The sequence below is a fragment of the Jaculus jaculus genome, chromosome 8, assembly GCF_020740685.1.
Source record: "Jaculus jaculus isolate mJacJac1 chromosome 8, mJacJac1.mat.Y.cur, whole genome shotgun sequence".
Taxonomy (NCBI): domain Eukaryota; kingdom Metazoa; phylum Chordata; class Mammalia; order Rodentia; family Dipodidae; genus Jaculus; species Jaculus jaculus.
The window spans coordinates 4,399,985-4,420,957 of NC_059109.1; the positions used below are offsets into that span (position 1 = coordinate 4,399,985).

The window sequence follows — 20,973 nt, forward strand, 5'->3', positions numbered from 1 at the left end:
TATTGTAAAGCCTTCTGGACTAAGGAAGTCATCCTGGGCTGGACCTGTATTGTCTGCTGCTCCAACCTCTCCTGCGCTGTGGGTCCTGTCAGCCACCACTCACCAGTTTGTCTGAGCTGAGTGATGTGACAATCACACCAATCACCTTGGTTGCCATATAATTTTTACCAGAGCCCTGAAAGCAATAGGTCTGGAAGCCGGGCATGGTGGCGCACGCCTTTGACCCTAGCACTCGGGAGGCAGAGGTAGGAGGATCGTTGTGAGTTCAAGGCCACCCTGAGAATACATAGTAAATTCCACACCAGTCTTACAGGCAATACTTCTATTGTCGTAGCTGCTCCTGGGCCTTGAACCTAGGGCCTCATGTGTGCTAGGTAAGGGCTTTACCATTAAGCTAAACCTCCAGCCCCCACAATAGCTTTTTTTTTTTTGTTTTGTTTTTTCAAGGTAAGGTCTCACTCTAGTCCAGGCTAACCTGGAATTCACTAGGTAGTCTCAGGGTAACCTCGAACTCACGGCGATCCTCCCACCTCTGCCTCCCAAATGCTGGGGTTAAAGGCTTGCCACCACGCCTAGTGAGAAAACATTGGTTTTTAAGAAAAAAATTCTTACTTAAAAAGAAAACAAAACACAGCTTATAAGGCTGATTGGGTGACTTCCCTGGAAGGAAGAAAATACCCTAGCTATTCACTTCATAAACAAGTCTTGATTCTGATATGCATGAGGTTCACTGCAGATTAGAGATAACTCCCTACTTTCACATGTTAATCAAATTAAGACAGAAACGAAGGAATGTAGTGACTCGCTGAGCTCAAGGAGAGTCAAAAATGACTGGTAAAATTAACGGAGTGGTTAACAGCGAAAGAGGAACGTCAGAAGAAAACTGTTCTGGCTGGAGGAAGAGGAAAGGATGGGAATGCTGGTGTGGAGCTACTGTGGAGATGGCGTTTAAGGACATTTTGTGTCCAGACAATACAGACTTGGGCCTGAGAAGGGGTGGAGTGAGGGCCAGAGATGACCAAAAAAAACATACAGACACTTAAGCACTTTACAGGGCTTTCCCCAGACGGTGCAGCAAAGAGAACCTCACTTTTCAGAATATACCTTATTCTACAGATAATATCTGGCTGACCTAGTCTAATAAGAAGCTTAAAAACTAATCTTTCTTACTTTTCAGGTTATGAACTGACCAAAAGACACTAAAGACAAAGATACTTTCATAGCGCTGGAGGGATGGCTTAGAGGTTAAGGCGCTTGCCTGCAAAGCCAAAGGACCCAGGTTCGATTCCCCAGGACTCACGTAAAGCCAGATGCACAAGGTGGCCCTTGTGTCGGGAGTTCACTGGCTAGAGGCCCTGGTGTGCCCATTCTCCCCCTCTCTGTGTCAAATAAATAAATAAGAGTAAATTTTTAAAAAGTAGTTTCATAACTCTCACTTGTCCAAAGTCAAACCTCTGAGCTAAAACACAAGTGATTTTAAGCTTTGGTGGGGGGAGAGCAAAGAAAAGGAAAAATCTAGTACACTGATATTATCATCACCATTTTACAGCAGTTCTAAGAACTGAGCAAGGTGTGAGCTTGTTCAACCCATCCCAGCGTGAGGGTGCACACTCATGATGGCACGGAGGATCGGGGCCAGCGTGGGCTAGAGTGAACCCCTGCCTGCAACACTAACAAACACGCCCACCGGCCTGACCAGAGACACGGACAACGGGTGAGGGTGTCAGATGAGCCCGCCACACTCCTCTCCCCGTTCTGCTCTGCTCGGGTGGAAACGTTCCTAACAATAGTATAAAAGGCTTCCCTGCAGGCATTCTTAAACTCCTCTCTTCAGCTAAGGCTGGCAGAGCAAGCTTCGAGCAGATAGAACTGGGTGGGTTAGCACAGCGGCAGAACGCCCGCCTACCACGCAAGAAGCCCTGGGTTCAGTCCTCAGCACCAGTTTAAAAAAAAAAAAAATTAGTAGATAAACAGTTTCCAAATAGCGTCTTCTTCCTTCTTGATAGACTAGTGAAATTTACTGTGAATAAAAGGGCTAAAGGGATGGCTTAGTGGTTAAGGCGTTTGCCTGCAAAGCCAAAGGATCCAGGTTCGATTCCCCAGGACCCATGTAAGCACCAGGTGGCACATGCATCTGGAGTTTGTTTATAGTGGCTGAAGGCCATGGCACGCCCACTCTCTTTCTCTATCTGCCTCGTTCTATCTCTCTCTCTTAATTAAAAATAAAATTTAAATTATGAAAAAGGGCTAAAGGACCTCGCCTGCCATTTCAAAGGAACACAACCACGTTCATTAAATGGAAAAAGTTAGTCTTCTCATCCATGTTGATCGATAGCACACATCTTTTTCTCTTTAATGAACTTACGGTTTCACTGGAAAATACACAATCCATAGAAATGTATGGTTGTGATTAGTAATGGCAAAACGAGTGTTGGCCTCCAATATCAGTGATTAATCTGTTCAAGCATCTGGCTTAGCGCTCCAGTTGTCCTAAACATCTCCCGCCCTAGCAAATAAACAGCTTTCCGATGTAAAGTAGAAAGGAAAAGACAGGTGTTTTAAAATATAAACTACCTGTAAATCATGATCATAAATTGCAGTGAATGCATACAAAGTAACAAGAGAAAAGGGGATGTTTTAGCAGCTGTCCCGGCTCCGGCTGTGGCTAAGTAGGTTTACCTTAAATCACGGCACGTGAGGAGGCGGTGGGAGCACCGCCGTGGGAGCACCACTGTGGGAGGAGCAGACTGGCCGAGAGCTGGGAGCATGAAAAGCTGCGGTCAGCAAGCACTGGCCACTCCTCCCTGATAATCTCACCACCTCAAAATGACAACCAGATTTTTTGCTTCCTCTTTTTTTTTTCTGAGGTGGGGTCTTGCTACGGCTCAGACTGGCCTGGAATTCTTCACTATGTAGTCTCAGGGTGGCCTCAAACTCACAGCAATTCTCCTACCTTTGCCTCCCCAGTGCTGGGATTAAAGGCATGCACCACCATGCCTGGCTCCTCCTCTTCTTCTTCCTTTTTTTTCTTTTTTTGTTTTTCGAGGTAGGGTCTCACTCTAGCTGAGGCTGACCTGGAATTCACTGTGAAGTCTCAGGGTGGCCTTGAACTCACAGTGATCCTCCTACCTCTGCCTCCTGAGTGCTGGGATTAAAGGTGTGCGCCACCACGCCCAGCTTCCTCTTCATTTTTTAGTGAGCTCCAGGACACTGAAGATGGTCCATGTCTGTGCGAAACCCAGCTCAGCCAGGTGTAGTGACACACACCTTTAATCCCAGTACAGGGGAGGCAGAGGTGGGAGGATCGCTTCGAGTTCCAGGTTAGTCTGGGTTAGAGTGAGACCTACATTAAGAGAGAGAGAGACAGAAAGAGTCACACACCTACAATGGGCTAGGTTTTGTTTTGTTTTCCCGAAGTAGAGCCTCACTCTAGCAGAGGCTGACCTGGATCTCACTCTGTAGTTCCAGACTGGCTTCCTCCTCAACAGTCATCCTCCTACCTACCTCTACCTTCCCAGAGCTGGGACTCAAGAAAGGTGTGTGCCACTATGCCCGCTGGTGAAGGTGTGTGCCACTATGCCCGCTGGGGAAGGTGTGTGCCCCTATGCCCGCTGGGGAAGGTGTGTGCCACTATGCCCGCTGGTGAAGGTGTGTGCCCCTATGCCCGCTGGTGAAGGTGTGTGCCCCTATGCCCGCTGGTGAAGGTGTGTGCCCCTATGCCCGCTGGTGAAGGTGTGTGCCCCTATGCCCGCTGGTGAAGGTGTGTGCCACTATGCCCGCTGGGGAAGGTGTGTGCCCCTATGCCCGCTGGTGAAGGTGTGTGCCCCTATGCCCGCTGGTGAAGGTGTGTGCCCCTATGCCCGCTGGTGAAGGTGTGTGCCCCTATGCCCGCTGGTGAAGATGTGTGCCCCTATGCCCGCTGGTGAAGGTGTGTGCCACTATGCCCGCTGGGGAAGGTGTGTGCCACTATGCCCGCTGGTGAAGATGTGTGCCACTATGCCCGCTGGGGAAGGTGTGTGCCACTATGCCCGCTGGTGAAGATGTGTGCCACTATGCCCGCTGGGGAAGGTGTGTGCCACTATGCCCGCTGGGGAAGGTGTGTGCCCCTATGCCCGCTGGGGAAGGTGTGTGCCACTATGCCCGCTGGGGAAGGTGTGTGCCACTATGCCCGCTGGTGAAGGTGTGTGCCACTATGCCCGTTGGTGAAGGTGTGTGCCCCTATGCCCGCTGGTGAAGGTGTGTGCCCCTATGCCCGCTGGTGAAGGTGTGTGCCCCTATGCCCGCTGGTGAAGATGTGTGCCACTATGCCCGCTGGGGAAGGTGTGTGCCACTATGCCCGCTGGGGAAGGTGTGTGCCACTATGCCCGCTGGGGAAGGTGTGTGCCACTATGCCCGCTGGTGAAGGTGTGTGCCACTATGCCCGCTGGTGAAGGTGTGTGCGAAGGTGTGTGCCACTATGCCCGCTGGGGAAGGTGTGTGCCACTATGCCCGCTGGTGAAGGTGTGTGCCACTATGCCCGCTGGTGAAGGTGTGTGCGAAGGTGTGTGCCACTATGCCCGCTGGTGAAGGTGTGTGCCACTATGCCCGCTGGTGAAGGTGTGTGCCACTATGCCCGCTGGTGAAGGTGTGTGCCACTATGCCCGCTGGTGAAGGTGTGTGCCACTATGCCCGCTGGTGAAGGTGTGTGCGAAGGTGTGTGCCACTATGCCCGCTGGTGTGCAACCCTTTTTTGCTGTTGTCAGGGTTTTTTGTTTGTTTTGCTTTTACTTTTTGGTTTTTCGAGGTAGGGTCTCTCTCTAGCCCAGGCTGACCTGGAATTCACTGTGTAGTCTCAGGCTGGCCTCGATCTCATGGCGATCCTCCTACCTCTGCCTCCCAAGTAACGGGATTAAAGGTGTGCGCCACCTTCAACTGCTCAGAAAGCCACGACTAGATGTTAGTCTCACCCCTTTGGGGACAGGCACAGACAACAGAAGAAAGCAAGGTCTCCTTGCTGGAAGCTCTGCTTTGAGTCCTGGATCCAGTTTCTTCCCGTGAACCGTCAGTGAGGAGCAACAACACCACATCATGCACAGACAAGACCGTCAACAAGTTTGCCTTTTTAATATTTTTTTTATTTATTTGAGAGCTAGCACGAATGGTGCCAGGGCCTCCAACCACTGCAAACGAACTCCAGACACATGTGCCACCTTGTACAGCTGGCTTATGTGGAAACTGGGGAATTGAACCTGGGTCCTTTTGCTTTGCAGTCAAGTGCCTTTTAACTGCTAAGCCTTTTCGCCATCCCTCAACATTTTTTTTTTCCCTGTACCAATAAATGACTAGCTAATTCCTCATTGAGTAATTTCCCTTTTTCCACATAAGATCACTTCCCTTGAGCAGCAGAGATGGCTTAGCAATTAAGACACCTTCCCGTGAAGCCTAAGGTCCCAGGTTCGATTCCCCGGTACTCATGTAAGCCAAATGCATAGTGGCGTATGTATCTGGACTTTGTGTGCAGTAGCTAGAGACCCTAGCACACCCATTCTCTATCTCTCTCAAATAATAAATAAATTAAAAAAAATTAAATCCAAGAAAAAAAAGACCACTCCTCTTTTCCACATATTTTTAAAGCTTTTTTCTCTTATCAAGATATAATGTATCCAGCACTCGGGAGGCAGAGGTAGGAGGATTGGCGAGAGTTTGAGGCCACCCTGAGACTACATAGTGAATTCCAGGTCAGCCTGAGTTGGAGCAAGACCCTACCTTGAAAAACACCACCACCACACACACAAATAAAAGAAGGATAAAATATGCACATCCGTAGTGTGCACAAATCTTAAATGTTCAGCTTACCAAGTCTGGCATATATAAATAACTGGCGGATCTGGAGAAAGGTATATGGAAGGTCCTGGAACTAGTCTTGTACCTTTTTGCAAGCTAAAAACTGACAAGAGAGCCAGAGCTGGGCGTGGTGCGCACGCCTTTAATCCCAGCACTCAGGAGGCAGAGGTAGGAGGATTGTTGTGAGCTTGAGGCCACCCTGAGACTACATAGTGAATTCCAGGTCAGCCTGAGCTAAAGTGAAGCCTTACTTTTGGGGGGAAAAAAAAAAAAAAGACAGGGAAGTAACATTTCATTAAAAAAAAAATTTACATCTGAATTTCCATTACCCATGTAAAACTATAGAATACTTCCATGACCCCATAAAGCTCCCTGAATACCTTCTCAATCAACCCAACCCCTGCCCTACCCAGAGGCAGCCACTGTCCGCATTTCTACCATCGCACCTTTATTTGTCTGTTCTCATCTTTCTCATGAAATCAAATACTGTGTGGAGCTTTGCTTGCTCTGAGCAGTCTTTGTGAGTTCCTCTGTCTTGCTGTGGGAATCAGCTCATTTCTATTGTGAAAGAGCTGCTGTGAACGTTCTGTACCCGGCTTTTCATGGACATATACTTGGTTCCTTTCGGCTAGTGCAGAACACTTCACTGAAAAGAAGAAAGAGGACTTCACATATAAAGCAGAGTTACAGGCACAAATACACATACATCAGCTATGCATGTATATAAGCATGCACACATACGTGCAGCTATATATAAATGTGTATATACAAAGATACACATATATGTAGCTATATATAATGCAGAAAATTTATAGCTGTTATTTATATATGTATAGTTGTGCATATTATATATGTGAACCAAAAAATGTATTTTAAGGGGCTTATTAAGTTCACAGTGAAAATAAATCTAAGGTAGGAAAGATGACCATCTCAGCTTTTCTTCCTTCTTTCTTTCTTTCTTTCTTTCTTTTTTTTTTTTTTTGTTTTGTTTTGTTTTGTTTTGTTTTGTTTTCTGAGGTAGGGTCTCACTTTAGCTCAGGCTGACCTGGAATTCACTATGTAGTCTCAGGGTGGCCATGAACTCACGGCGATCCTCCTACCTCTGCCTCCCAAGTGTTGGGATTAAAGGCATGCCCCACCATGCCCAGCCCTGACATTTCAGCTTTTCTTAATCTTTCTATTAAGAATAGTATAAAAGAGAGAGGCCGGAGAGATGGCTTAGCGGTTAAACGCTTGCTTGTGAAGCCTAAGGATCCTGGTTGGAAGCTCGATTCCCCAGGATCCATGTAAGCCAGGTGCACATGGTGGCACATGCATCTAGAGTTCCTTTCCAGTGGCTGGTGGCCCTGGTGCACCCATTCTCTCCCTCCCTCTCTCTCTTTCTCTCCCGCTCTCGAATAAATAAATAAAAATAAAACAAAAAAATTTTTAAAGAATAGTATAAAAGAGGATTTCTTTCCATGACAACTGCTTCAATGAGACATTTTCTTCTTATAACAAATTATCACCTCATAAACTAAGATTTCAAACCATTGGATGCTGCTATCCACTGCACAACAATTTTTTGTTTGTTTGTTTGTTTTAGTTCTTCAAGGCAGGGTCTTGCTCTAGCTCAGGTTGATCTAAAATTCACTTGTCTTTTTTTTAATGCTAGAGACAAAAACCAAAACTATATATGTTGAGATTACACAACTTAATTGTCTTACTTTTTTAAACTAAAAAAAAAAAAAAACTATTTTGTTTATTTGACAGAGAAAGAGGCAGAGAGAGAGAGAGGGAGGGAGGGAGGGAGGGAGGGAGAGAGAATTGATGTGCCATGGCCTCTAGGTACTGCAAACGAACTCCAGACACCACCTTGTGCATGCCACCTTGTGCAACTGGATTTATGTGTGTACTGGGGAATTGAACCTGGGTCCTTAGGCTTTGCAGGAAAGTGCCTTACCTCTGAACCGTCTCTCCCCCCTACTGTCTTACTTTCCCACAAAGTTAAACATGGAAGTAGCTACACTGGTTAACATTTAACATTGGCAAAGAACATTCTATGCTTATTCAGAATATTTTCTGATAAAGACGCAATCCTGAGGGTGGTTGTTCCATAAAAAGTAACTCACAAGCCGGGCGTGGTGGCGCACACCTGTAATCCCAGCACTTGGAAGGCAGAGGTAGGAGAATCACTGTGAGTTTGAGGCCACCCTGAGACTACAGAGTGAATTCCAGGGCAGCCTGAGCTAGAGTGAGACCCTACCTCAAGAAACCAAAAAAAAAAAAAGAAAAAAGAAAAGAAAAACAAAGTAACTCACCACAATATTGATTCTTATAATGAGACATGTTGACTCTCAAATTCAAATTGTATAACTGTCAGCTAACAGAGGAAGTGCTCTTATTTCCAGGGATAGGAGCATTAAGGACACTCAAATCTAATTTTTATGAATAAGTTTCATTTTATCACTCAAACTTAGACCTATTAAAGCTAACCCTCCCAAGCCCGCCACTGTTCATTCAACAATAGTTACTATCTGTTAGTGCTAACATTAAGTACTCTCTTAATAGCTCTAAATAACTTACAGATCAATACAAGTCCTTTTATAACGCCTTTTGTTAGAATCGGTCAATGAAGGACTTGAGGTCAGGGTCACTAAGCTTTGTTCTTTAAAAACAAATGCCGCCTGGGCTAGAGCACGAAACCACACTGCTAAACAAAAAAACAAAACAAAAATCTGATTGGAGGGGGGTGTGTGCGTGTGTTTTCAAGGCTGACCTGGAATTCACTAGGTAGTCTCAGGCTGGCCTTGAACTCAGTGATCCTCCTACGTCTGATGGGATGAAAGGGACATGCCACAAAGTAGGGCCCAAATCTGAGTTTTGAAGAGATCAGTCTGAAATCTGCAACCCTGCTACTTTCCATACTCAAACAACTTTCTGATAAGCATTTGACATAAATATAAATATAAATTGCCAACATTGTAACAGAATGCTAAAAATGGGTTTAGAAATGTACCATCACCTGCTTTAAGAAAGGTCTGCAATTGCCAAAGGGAAAAACAACCTTCTTCCAGTCTTTTTCTTATCCTTTATTTTTTCCTCCCAAAACTTAAGCCATTTAAAAATTATATGACTCAGCCGGGCGTGGTGGTGCACGCCTTTAATCCCAGCATTTGGGAGGCAGAGGTAGGAGGATCGCCATGAGTTCAAGGCTACCCTGAGACTCCATAGTGAATTCCAGGTCAGTCTGGGCCAGAGTGAGACCCTTCCTCGAAAAAAAAAAAAAATTATATGACTCAAATGTACCACATTTTAAATATTAAAAACATTTAGAGTCAGGCATGGTGGTGCATGCCTTTAATCCCAGCATTTAGGAGGCAGAGGTAGGAGGACTGCCATGAGTTTGAGGCCACCCTGAGACTACACAGTGAATTCCAGGTCAGCCTGAGCTAGAGTGAGACCCTACCTCAAAAAAAAAAAAAAAAAAAAAAATTCAGGATATGTGGATGTTCCTTAACTTTCACAACTGGCTGCTTACTTTATAAAACCATTATTTTGGGGACCCAGTTTTGATTCCCCAGTACCCATGTAAGCCAGATGCACAAGTTGGCGCATGCATTTGGAGTTCATTTGCAGCAGCTGTAGGCCTCTATCAAAATAAGTAAATAAATAAAAATAAAATAATATAAGAAAAATAGAAAACTTAAAAAAAAATCACCATTATTTTACTCTGCAAATACAGCATTTTCGCTTTTATAATAATTGTACCTTTTTTATTTTATTTTATTTTTGGTTTTTAGAGTTAGGGTCTCACTCTAGCCCAGGCTAACCTAGAATTCACTGTGTAGTCTCAGGCTGGCCTCGAACTCACAAAAATCCTCCTACCTCTGCCTCCCAAGTGCTAAGATTAAAGGTGTGTGCCACCACACCCAGCCAATAATTATATCTTTTTTCTAAAAGACGGAAAAAAAATGATGAAATCTTGAGCTTTGTTACAAAAATGACAGCAACTCTGAGTGGCTATAATCCCCAACCTTCAATATGGTTTGCCTGAGGTAAGAGGACTGATGTGAGTTCAAAGCCAGCCTGGGCTACAAGGGAGACCCTGCCTCAAAAACTCAAAAGAAAGGGCGGAGAACTGGAGAGATGGCTTAGTAGTTAAGGCACCTGCCTGCAAAGCCTAAGGACCCGTGCTCAACTCTCCAGATCCCACGTAAGCCAGACGCACAAGGTGACACAAGCGCGCAAGGTGGCTCATGCGCATAAGATGGCGCACGTGTCTGAAGTTCAACTGCAGGGCTGGAGGCCCAGGTGCACCAGCTCTTTCTCTTTCTCAGAGAGAGAGAGAGAGAGACTCAAAAGAAAGTTTGTTCTTACTTTTTAATGTTTTGCTTCCAGACCAACCCACACTCCCTCTGGCAGACCTTGATTCTTATTTATCAAATGTTTTCCATAAAGACAAGTAGTAACTATTAGTCTCAACATAAAATGCAAATCAAAGCCAGGCGAGGTGGCGCACGCCTTTAATCCCAGCACTCAGGAGGCAGAGGTGGGAGGATCCATGTGAGTTCGAGGCCACCCTGAGACTACAGAGTGAATTCTAGGTCAGCCTGGGCTAGAGTGAGACCTGACCTCAGAAAACCAAAAAAAAAAAAAAAAAAAAAAAACCAAGTCAACTCTCTTAACAAACTAAAAGGAAGGTATACAAATTATTTTGTATAGTAGAATTTTAATGTTCTTAATATTGCTATAAGACTGTTAGTAATATCTGTCAGCTACCCTACCTGTTAGTAACTTGTTAATATATATGGCACTACAAGAAATTATTTTAGCCTGTCACATTTATAAAACTGCCTTTTAGGGCTGGAGAGATGGCTTAGCGGTTAAGTGCTTGCCTGTGAAGCCTAAGGACCCCGGTTCGAGGCTCAATTCCCCAGGACCCACGTTAGCCAGATGCACAAGGGGGTGCATGCGTCTGGAGTTCGTTCGCAGTGGCTAGAGGCCCTGGTGCGCCCATTCTCGCTCTATCTCTATCTGCCTCTTTCTCTCTCTGTTGCTCTCAAATAAATAAATAAATAAAATAAACAACAAAAAAAAAAACTGCCTTTTAGCCGGGTGTGGTGGCACACGTCTTTAATCCTAGGACTCGGGAGGCAGAGGTAGGAGGGTTGCTGTGAGTTTGAGGCCACCCTGAAACTACATAGTGAATTCCAGGTTAGCCTGGGCTAGAGTGAGACCCTACCTCAAACAAACAACAAAAATCTGCCTTTTATTCTAAGCAAACATCTTTTTTGTAAGTTAAACCACATGTAAGCGGTCACTGTGTTAAGTCTATGGTTATGTGACGTACACACCAGCACCCACCCGGTTTCCAATACATATAAAGTGAATTTTCTAAAAAAAAAAAAAAAAACAAATTTGGTGGCTATAATAAATGTCAGAATTTTAAAATGCACCAAGGGGCTGGCAGTGTTGCTCAATGGTAGACCACTTGACAAACACACATAAGATCCTGGGTTGAGTCCCCAGCATGGCAAAAAAAAAAGCAAACAGCAAACAGCACTAAGATTTACTGCAGAAACTTCAGAAATGTAAAATAACAACAACAAAAAACAAATGTAATTACTTACTTGGCTAAGTTAGAAAGCTCAAAATTTTCAGAATTACAAGATGGAGATATTTTATTGCAGAACTGAAGGTGCCAAAATACATGTGACAGATTCACCTTTACAAAGTATGACAATGGGCTGGAGAGATGGGTCAACGGCTAACGTGCTTGCCTGCAAAGCCTAAGGATCTGAGTTTCAATCCTCAGTACCCACAGAACACCAGATATACAAGATGGAGCATGTGTCTGGAGTTTGTTTGCAGTGGTTGGAGGTCCTGGAGCACCCATTCTCTCCCTCCCTCTCCCTAATAAACAAATAAATAAAATTTAAAAATAAAAATAAAATAAAATATATATTTTTAATTTGTTTTAATTTGTTTTGTTTGTAAGCAGAGAGAAAATGTGTATGCCAGGGCCTCTTGCTACTTCAAACCAACTCCAGATGGCATGTGCCACTTTGTACATCTGACTTTACATGGGTACTGGGAAACTGAACCCAGGCCACCAGGTTTTGCAAGCAAGTGCCTTAACTGCTGAGCCATCTCCCCTACCCATTCCTCATGCCAGCTACCATGTGCCTATCTCTGCTAAGTACGGCAACATTAACGTCTAGCAGTGTTACGTGATCTACCCTTGAATTCAGCTAGCTTAATGTAAATTCTTATACTTTTATGCACTTAAAAGTGTTTACCATTGCTGGAGGTGTGCTCATGGGTAGAGTGCTTATGGCGTATGCACAAGGTTCTGGGTTCAATCCTCAAGACATCAAGAGAGAAAGGAAGAAAAAAAAAGAAAATTTACCATCCTCTATGCCTCAGACTAAAAAAAAAAAAAAAAATCCCTATCTGAGGGTAACTGTCTTTAAAACAGTTCCAATTTTTTTTTTTTTTTTATGGATGTGAGAGTCAGCTTATGCTTAATTTTGAAAGTGAAATGTGGTTGATAATTCTATGATATGATCTACCACAAGTTGAAGTGGACAAAACTCAGTAACTAAAATATTTAAAAACTAGAACTTAAAACAGGCTTTTAGTTAAAAGATACCTTTCTAGGTAAAGTACCCGCCATAAGCTTTCATTCATATAAATAAATGATGAACTGTAACTACATTTGTGGTATCAAGCATCCTCATAGGATGAAGGAATAAAACCTCCCACTACTTGCAGTAGTGTCCAAGCTGACATATTCCTGTACACAAAGTGGAATCAACTCATGTACAACCAAGAAAGCCACAGTCTTGGGCCGGAGAGATGGCTCAGCAGCTAAGGCGTTTGCCTACAAAACCTAACGACCTGGGTTCAACTCCCCAGTACCCACATAAAGCCAGATGTACAAGTGGCATATGCATTTGCAGTGGCTGGAGGCCCTGGCATGCCCTTTCTTTCTCTCTCTCTCTGTGCTTACCAATAAATAAGTAAAAATATTTTAAAAGGGCTGGAGAGATGGCTTAGCAGTTAAGGCGCTGGCCTGCAAAGCCAAAGAACCACAGTTCAATTCTCCAGGACCCACATAAGCCAGATGCACAAGGGGGCGCATGCATCGGGAGTTCATTTGCAGAGGCTGGAGGCCCTGGAGTGTCCATTCTCTCTCTCTCCCTCCTTCTCTCTCTCTCTATCTACCTCTCTCTCAAATAAATAAGTAAATAAAAATTAAACAATTAAAAATATATTTTAAAAAGATAGCCGGGTGTGGTGGTAAATGCCTTTAATCCCAGGAGGATTGCCAAGAGTTCAAGGCCACCCTGAGACTACTTAGTGAATTCCAGGTCAGCCTGGGCTAGAGTGAGACCCTACCTTGAAAAAATAAAAAAAAAAAAAAGAAGGAAAAGAAAAGAAAGTAAGTCGCAGTCTTATGAAGTCCATTCTACATGAGTTAGAGTTGTTCAACCAGCCTGTCTCCCCGAACTATCAAAAAGCTTCAGACAGGGCCGGGCATGGTGGCACACACCTTTAATCCCAGCATTTGGGAGGCAGAGGTAGGAGGATCGTCATGAGTTCGAGGCCAGCCTGAGATTACATAGTGAATTCCAGATCAGCCTGGGCTAGAGTGAGACCCTACCTCAAAAAACAAAAACAAACAAACAAAAAGCTTTAGACAGCAAGAACCTCTTACAGTACGAACCTCCTCTACTGATATACCAAAAGGAGGTTTTCCTCTTGGACCAATTCATTCTAGGCTGAGGAACTGCTAAGAGATTAAACAATCCAAAATATGCACTCTTTCAGTGCACAGATAAACATAAAAATTTTAATTGACTTGATTGCCTAACCCCAATATTCTAGGCTTTTCACGTTGAACTGATTAAAATTATGTTTTTAAAAAGAAATCCACCCAAAATGCGTGTAACTGAAAAAACAATATTTAGACACACATGTTTTGTTAAATATTGGAATGACAAAGACTTCCTAGTATATAAGACTATTGTTTTAGAAAAAAATAAAACAAGTTGCAAAGACTGGCTTCGATTACTTTTTTTTAAATCTTAAGTAGTCACAAGTGATAGCTAGCTGAAACTGGCCAGATAAATAAAATGACCATTCAATTCATCAATATAATTGAATAAAAATCAACTCTGCTCTTAGTTAAGCTAACACCTTTGATGTATAAAGCCTACTCAATTTGGTTATCACAAGACAGAAGAGAAAAACAGTGAACAGACTCCAGTGTTACTCACAAATGATGGGTGTGAATAATAATAACCCTCTATTAAAAACATGCTTTTAATCCCAGCACTCGGGAGGCAGAGGTAGGAGGTATGAGGCCACCCTGAGACTACACAGTGAATTCTAAATCAGCCTGAACTACAGTGAAACCCTATCTCAAAAAGAAAGAAAAAAAAAAAAAACTTCTTAAAAATATACCATTTCTGTAGAGCCCATAATTGTAGACTGTTAGGCGGATGTCAGCTGGGAGGGAGACGAACAGAAAATGGTTAAGTTGAAAGTATGACTGAATAAAAATTTCCCACCAGAATAAGAAAAAAAAATATTTTCAAGTCAGTCCTTTAAAAAGCCCGATTCACGCACCAAGCGGTGCAGCTACGAATGAATCTCTAAAGTGAAAAAAAAAAAATGCAAGGAGTGGGGGGGGGGGGAAGAGCAGAGATTCCCGTAGACTATTAAACATCCTGAAGCCAAATATGTATAAATACACCGTTCACTTTCCCCTTGTTCCCAGTCTAAGATAGAAAGACAATGGGAAAAAAAAAAAAAAAAAAACCTGGCATCTACCCGGGAGAGCGGCAAAAAAGAAAGCTCCCATTCAAATCTACGCTAAGCCTCGTGCGTCTGCAAACGTCCCCGTGAGAAGCCCGTCCAAAACCACCGGCTCCGTGCAGAATTCACTGAGCCGCAGCCAAGCGCTGGGAGCCCAGCGTCCCGGGAACCGGAGAACCGCGAAGGGTCCGCCGACAACTTGTACCTCCTCCTCCTCCTCCCGCGGCGGCTCTCGCCATCACTTTGCAGCAGGCGACTTTTACCAGCCCAGACTCCAAGTGCTCATCCCCAAGAAAATAAATACATTAAAAAAAAAAAAAAAAAAGCGATTGGGCTGGAGAGATGGCTTAGCGGTTAAGGTGCTTGCCTGAAAAGCCAAAGGGCCCAGGTTCGATTCCCCAGGACCCACGTAAGCCAGCTGTACAAGGTGGTAGAGCAGGCATCTGGAGTTTGTTTGCAGGGGCTGGAGGCTCTGGCGCGCCCATTCTCTCGGTCTCAAATAAATAAATATATTTAAGGGAGGGGGGGAAAAAAGGCGATCAGAGACGGGCGTGGTGGCGCACGTCTTTAATCCCAGCACCCGGGAGGCAGAGGTAGGAGGGTTGAGTTCGAGGCCACCCTGAGACTACATAGTGAATTCCAGGTCAGCCTGGGCTAGAGTGAGACCCTACCTTGAAAAAGAAGAAGAAAAAAGAAAGAAAGAAAAAGGTAATCTACACCCCGAGAGAGCCACTGTCACCCCCACTTACTACTGGGGTTTTTGAGTCCTCTCCACCTTGGGCCTGCACGGAAGCAGTGACCACGTCCCAGGACTGAAAGGGGAATGAGGACTTTTTTTTTTTTTTCAATGCAACTTTTAATTGGTTTTCATCCTCCGCCGCTGGCCATCTGGAGATCACCTGCGAGCCGGGGCGCGGCGCACGGACATCGCGGTCCCCCCCCACACCCCATCGCATCCCATCGCCTCGCACCCCACGCCCGGGGGCCGCAGGTGAGGCGGTGATCGCCCATGCACACGCACCCGGGGGCCTCGCGGAGGAAAGCTCCGTGATCCGCTGGCTCCCCGGGGGCGCGGTGGACGTGATGGAGGGGACGGGGGAGACGTCGGTCCTTCCAGGTGAGCGGACAGCATCGCGGACAGCGCCCGGCTTCCCTCCCGGGGCTGCGCGCGGTCCTCCTCCTCCTCCGGAAGGCGACAAGTTTCGTTCCCGCCCGCGGCTCGCTCTTAACCCCAAACCGGGCGCCGCCCGGGGCTTGGGGTGTGAGGACAGCGGCAAGGGGGACGTGATCCCGGTGACCGGTGACGGGTCACTCACTGTCCACCCCCGGAGGAGGAGGAAGACAGGAAAAAGGACCCGATCCGGGCCGGGGAAACAAAAGCCCCAGGGAGGCCGAGCGATCCCCGCGGTCCCGGGGAGAGCGGCTCGGGCCTCCGCCTTAGAGGAGGAGGCGGCGGCTTTGGACCCTCCCGGGGTACCAGCTCGCCCCGACCCGGATGGAGGAGCTCCGGCGTGAAGAGGGAAAGCGGGGGGAGTGTGATTGGCGGGACCGGGAAAGAGGGGCTCCGGTTCCTCGCCGACGCTCGTCCTCCACCTCCGTTCTCCACCCGCCTCCCTCCGCCCCAATACCAACATCCCTGCGGCCATGGCGCCGGTACCTGTCACCGAGGTTGGCTCGCCCGGCTCCGCGTCTGTCTGTCCGTCTTGTCTGTCTGTCCGTCCGCCGCCGCCGCCGCGCCGCTCACCCGCTCTCTGCCCGCCCCAGCAGGCCCGCCCGCCAGCCAGCCCGCCCGCGCGCTGGACACCGCCGCCCGGAGACTGGCAGCGCCCCGACAACCGGCCCGAATCCCCCGGGCAGCGCCCCGCGTCGTCCCGCCCTCGCCGGACGCAGGACCCGTCTGCCATAGGACGCCGGAGCTGTCACTCCACTCCCAAACGGCGCGCGGGCCGCCGCTCCGCGTGTTCCCATTGGTGGCCGCGCACCGTCTTATGCAAATGAGGCTCCGCCCCGTGGCTTTGCATCTCCGCCTCTTGGAGCCAGCCCACGTGTCTGCGCAAACCACCCCCCCCAACACCACCACCACTTTTGGCCTTTGTCGGGAGACCCAGAGAGAAGGGATGGAGGAAGATGACCGACAGACGTTTTCACAGCATTCCCCCTTCAGCTCCAAAGAAATGTCCCAAACGAGCTAGTTGATTTCACATCTGTATCTTCTCGGAAAGGCTCTGTCTCTCCTGATCTGTCCACCACAAGCCTGCCCGGAGACTGGAGAGGACACAAGACATGCTGGCCCCGGGAAACAACGCCATGAACTCTTAAGATGCCCCTTAGAGTCTAAAAAAATCAAGAACCAGTTCAGCACTTAGTACCACCCTCTGAACACCCTGCTTTCCCATGGCTGACTTCTAAACACCAGAGCCCAAGTGATTAAGACAGAAAGGGGCCTAAATGAAAGAGCTGCGACCTACCCAGAATCCTAACCCACAGGCCATCCGTGAGAGGAGCTGAACCTGACCTTTAGGAACTCAACCTCTTGATTTTTTAAAATAAAGTTTTTAAAAAAATTTTTTTTAGTTATTTACTTGAGAGAGGGAAAGAGGCAGAGAGAGAGAGAGAGAGAATGGGCACACCAGGGCTTCCAGCCACTGTGAACAAACCCCAGACACATGTGCCACCTTGTGCATCTGGCTTACATGGGTCCTGGAGAATGGAATCCAGGTCCTTTGGCTGTGCAGGCAAGCACCTTAAGGGCTAAGCCATCTCTCCAGCCCCTTGATTTTCTTTTCTTTTCTTTTTTCTTTCATTCTTCCTTCCTTTCCTTCTTTCTTTCTTTTTTTTTTATGTAGGATCTCGGTCCAGCCCAAGCTGACCTGGAATTCACTATGTAGTCTCTGGGCAACCTCGAACTCATAGAGATCCTCCTACCTCTGCCTCCTGAGTGCTGGGATTAAAGATGTGTATAACCACACCTGGCATCAACCTCTCAATTTTTTGAGAAAAGAGAGACCTCAAGTCTCATAGCTAGCTACCTACAGAACCTAAGACTTCCCTATGAGAACCAAGTCGCATAGCCTAATTATAGAGGCCATGTCTCTTGGATCTAACTCTGTTATTTTGCCCACTTCACACCCAGGTTTTGACATGTGCATGCGTGTGTGGTGTTGGTGGGAGCGTGTGCACGGGTGAGGTGTGCATACGTGAAGAGGCCAGAGATCAACATAGAGTGTCTTCCTCGGTCACTCTCTACCCTATCTGTGGAGAGAGGGTCTCTCACTGAACCTAGGACTCACTGACTGGACACTAGTCTACTTGGCTAGCTTGCCTGGGAGATCCACCTGTCTCTGCCTCCCAAGACCACCGGGGTGACAGGCACGTGCCACCACACCTCGCTTTTACATGGATACCGAGGAGCCGGATTCAGGCCCTCACGCTTGCACAGTGAGCACCTCACTCACTGAGCCATCGGCCCCAGCCCCACGTTCACGAAGAGATTCTACAAGCCACCATACTGGGGGGGTTGTCACCGTCGTTCACCCCCTGCCTTCAAGAGAAGCCTGCCGGCAAGATCCAAACCAACTCAGGCCAGCCATGGTGGCGCACACCTTTAATCCCAGCACTCGGGAGGCAGAGGTCAGAGGATCGCCATGAGTTCGAGGCCAGCCTGAGACTAACATAGTGAATTCCAGGTCAGCCTGGGCTAGAGCGAGACCCTTCCTCGAAAAATCAAAACCAGTAAAACAAAAACAAACAAGAAAAAAAAAAGCCAACAAAGAAACAAACAAACAAAAAACAAAAGACAGAGCCCTCCTCTCAGCAGGAGCCCTATCTCAGCCACTTGCCTGTCTTCAGTGCTGGAAGCTTTCTCTTCACGAGTTGCCAGGGAAGAGTCACTCAGACAACTTATTTGCATGATTTCAACAACACAACGATGAGCAAAACATCTCTGAGCACTAATTCCAGTTGATGCAGTGTGCACCCTGCTTGCTAAAAGCAAGTGACGTGCCCTGTGCCAGGCAGGGCACACAGAGGTGAGAAGGCACCGTGCCAGCCCCTCAAGGGCTCGGGCCCAGCACACAGGGACATCCACACATTTCGAGCACCGATCGTGTTACAGGGATTCTGGCAGACATCTGCGCGAGGGCAGGCTTGAGGGCACCAGAGGGGGAGGATCCAACTCTCCCTTCAAGAGACAGCAAAGCCTTCGTGGAAAAGGTCACACTGGAGCCCGTGCTTGGAAGATGGAGAAGGAGCTGTCTTGTCAGACCAAGGGGCTGTGCTGGAGGAGAGAGAAAGGTCTTCCTTCTAAGCAGGGGGCGGGGAGGAGTAGTGGGGGGGATCCCTAAATGAAAAAGTCTGCGGGGCTGGAAAAGCCTAGGCATTGAGGGAGCCTCGAGGAACTGCAGAGCTGTGTGGACTTGTCACATGCTGTGGGACCAGGCTCTTCCAGGGAGGGAGAACAGGCAGGAAGGCTGCCAGGCTCTGTTGTAACATAGGTACAGCTGCAGGCATTTTCCCCCTCAGCGAGAGACTGTGGGGAACAGGGAGTTCCACAGTTCTGATGGCAGCCTGGCTGGCCCCGCCCAGTCCCCCAGGAGAAAGAAAGAAAGAAAGAAAGAAAGAAAGAAAGAAAGAAAGAAAGAAAGAAGGAAGGAAGGAAGGAAGGAAGGAAGGAAGGAAGGAAGGAAGGAAGGAAGGAAGGAAGGAAGGAAGGAAGGAAGGAAGGAAAGAAAGAAGAAAAGAAAGAAAGAAAGGGAGAAAGAAAAATCCACCCTGGCCGCTGCACTTGCCCTTGCGCGTACTTGCATATTCCCTAAACATCGCCGCCCTTCAGAACTCCCAAGATGTGGCCCCAGACCTGGCTGCGGGATAAGAAGCCCTTTCCTAATGTACCGGAGCAGCTCTTGCCAGACCTGATGCTGAGGCTGGCTTCTTAGGTGTGTGACCTTCATGACAACACAGGGCCTCCATCTTGGAAAGGGCCCGTGCTGGGTTTACTGTTCTGTGATTACCTTGACATACTTGGTAATTTTTCCATAAGAGGTCCTGCATTTCCTTCTTCTACTTAAAAAAATTTTTTTTGTTTATTTTTATTTATTTATTTGAAAGTGACAGACAGAAAGAGGCAGATAGAGAGAGACAGAGAATGGGAAGGCCAGGGCCTCCAGCCACTGCAAATGAACTCCAGATGCGTGCGCCCCCTTGTGCATCTGGCTAATGTGGGTCCGGGGAATCGAGCCTCAAACGGGGGTCCTTAGGCTTCACAGGCAAGCACTTAACCGCTAAGCCATCTCTCTTTAAAAAAAAAAAAAGCATTTCATTTATTTGCAAGCACACAGCTGCTGCAAACAAACTCCAGACACATGCGCCACTTTGTGCATCTGGCTATTTACGTGGGTACTGGGGAATCGAACCCAGATCGTCAGGCTTTGCAGGTAAGCACCTTAAGCGCTGCTCCATCATCTCTCCAGCCCTTGCATTTTCTTTCTGCACAAATTAGGCAGGCAGCGGTGCTGGGACTTTGTGTCCCTGAGTGTGCCTGGGCTAGGACTGAAACCTCTTCACAGTGTGGGAGCCCTGGGACACTCGCTGGGTTGGTTCACATGCCCTGTGTAACTCAACCCTCACCTCGACAGTAAGATGGCAGTCACACGTGCCTTTTTCCTCGCTCTATGCATTGGGAAAGCGGCACTCCAAGTGGCCCAGCTCCTAAATAGCAGGGCTTGTGTTCTAACTCAGTTTACCTAAGCTCTGTTCTCCCCCTTACAGAACCCCAGCTTGATTTCAGAATCCTCGTGGAGGCAGTTTTGTGTGCTTCAGCGTGTATCGTTTCAAGAGGCAGAACGGGTTTCAGTCAGTCAAGTGCTTACTTATTGCACAAGCATAAGAGTCTGAATTCGAACCCCAGGGCTGGGAAGGCAGAGACAGGAGGAACCCTGAGCTTGCTTCGTGGAATCAGTGAGCTCCAGGTTCACTGAGACACCCTATTTCCTCATGCAAGGTAGAGGGGCTGAGGACATGACTCGGAGGTTAAAAGTGCTTTTTGGCTGGGCGTGGTGGTGCAGGCCTTTAATCCCAGCATTCGGGAGGCAGAGGTAGGAGGATCGCCGTGAGTTCGAGGCCACCCTGAGACTACATGGTGAATTCCAGGTCAGCCTGAGCTACAGTGAGACCCTATCTGGAAAAACAAAAAGCAAACAAAAAAAAAGTGTTTCTTTCATAAGCCTGATGATCAGAGTTCAGATCCTCAGAAACCACATAAAGCCAGGTGCAATGACATACTTGTTTGTGATCTCAGTGCCCTGCAGAGTCAGGAAAATCACAAATTCAGGGGCCAGCTAGTCTAGT

At 47.2% G+C, this 20,973-nt stretch overlaps 1 protein-coding gene across 2 annotated transcripts in view; it reads right to left on the minus strand.

Moving 5' to 3' along the window:
* Positions 1–16,384, minus strand: part of Fkbp5 (FKBP prolyl isomerase 5) — a 105,011-nt gene extending 88,627 nt beyond the window's left edge. Inside the window, exon 1 of one of the 2 annotated variants that reach the window (XM_045157181.1) lies at positions 16,286–16,384. The gene's annotated coding sequence lies outside the window, so the exon portion shown is untranslated. The remainder of the gene's footprint in view (positions 1–16,285) is intronic. The other variant, XM_045157180.1, reaches the window with a different exon arrangement.
* Between the last annotated feature and the right edge of the window lie 4,589 nt (positions 16,385–20,973).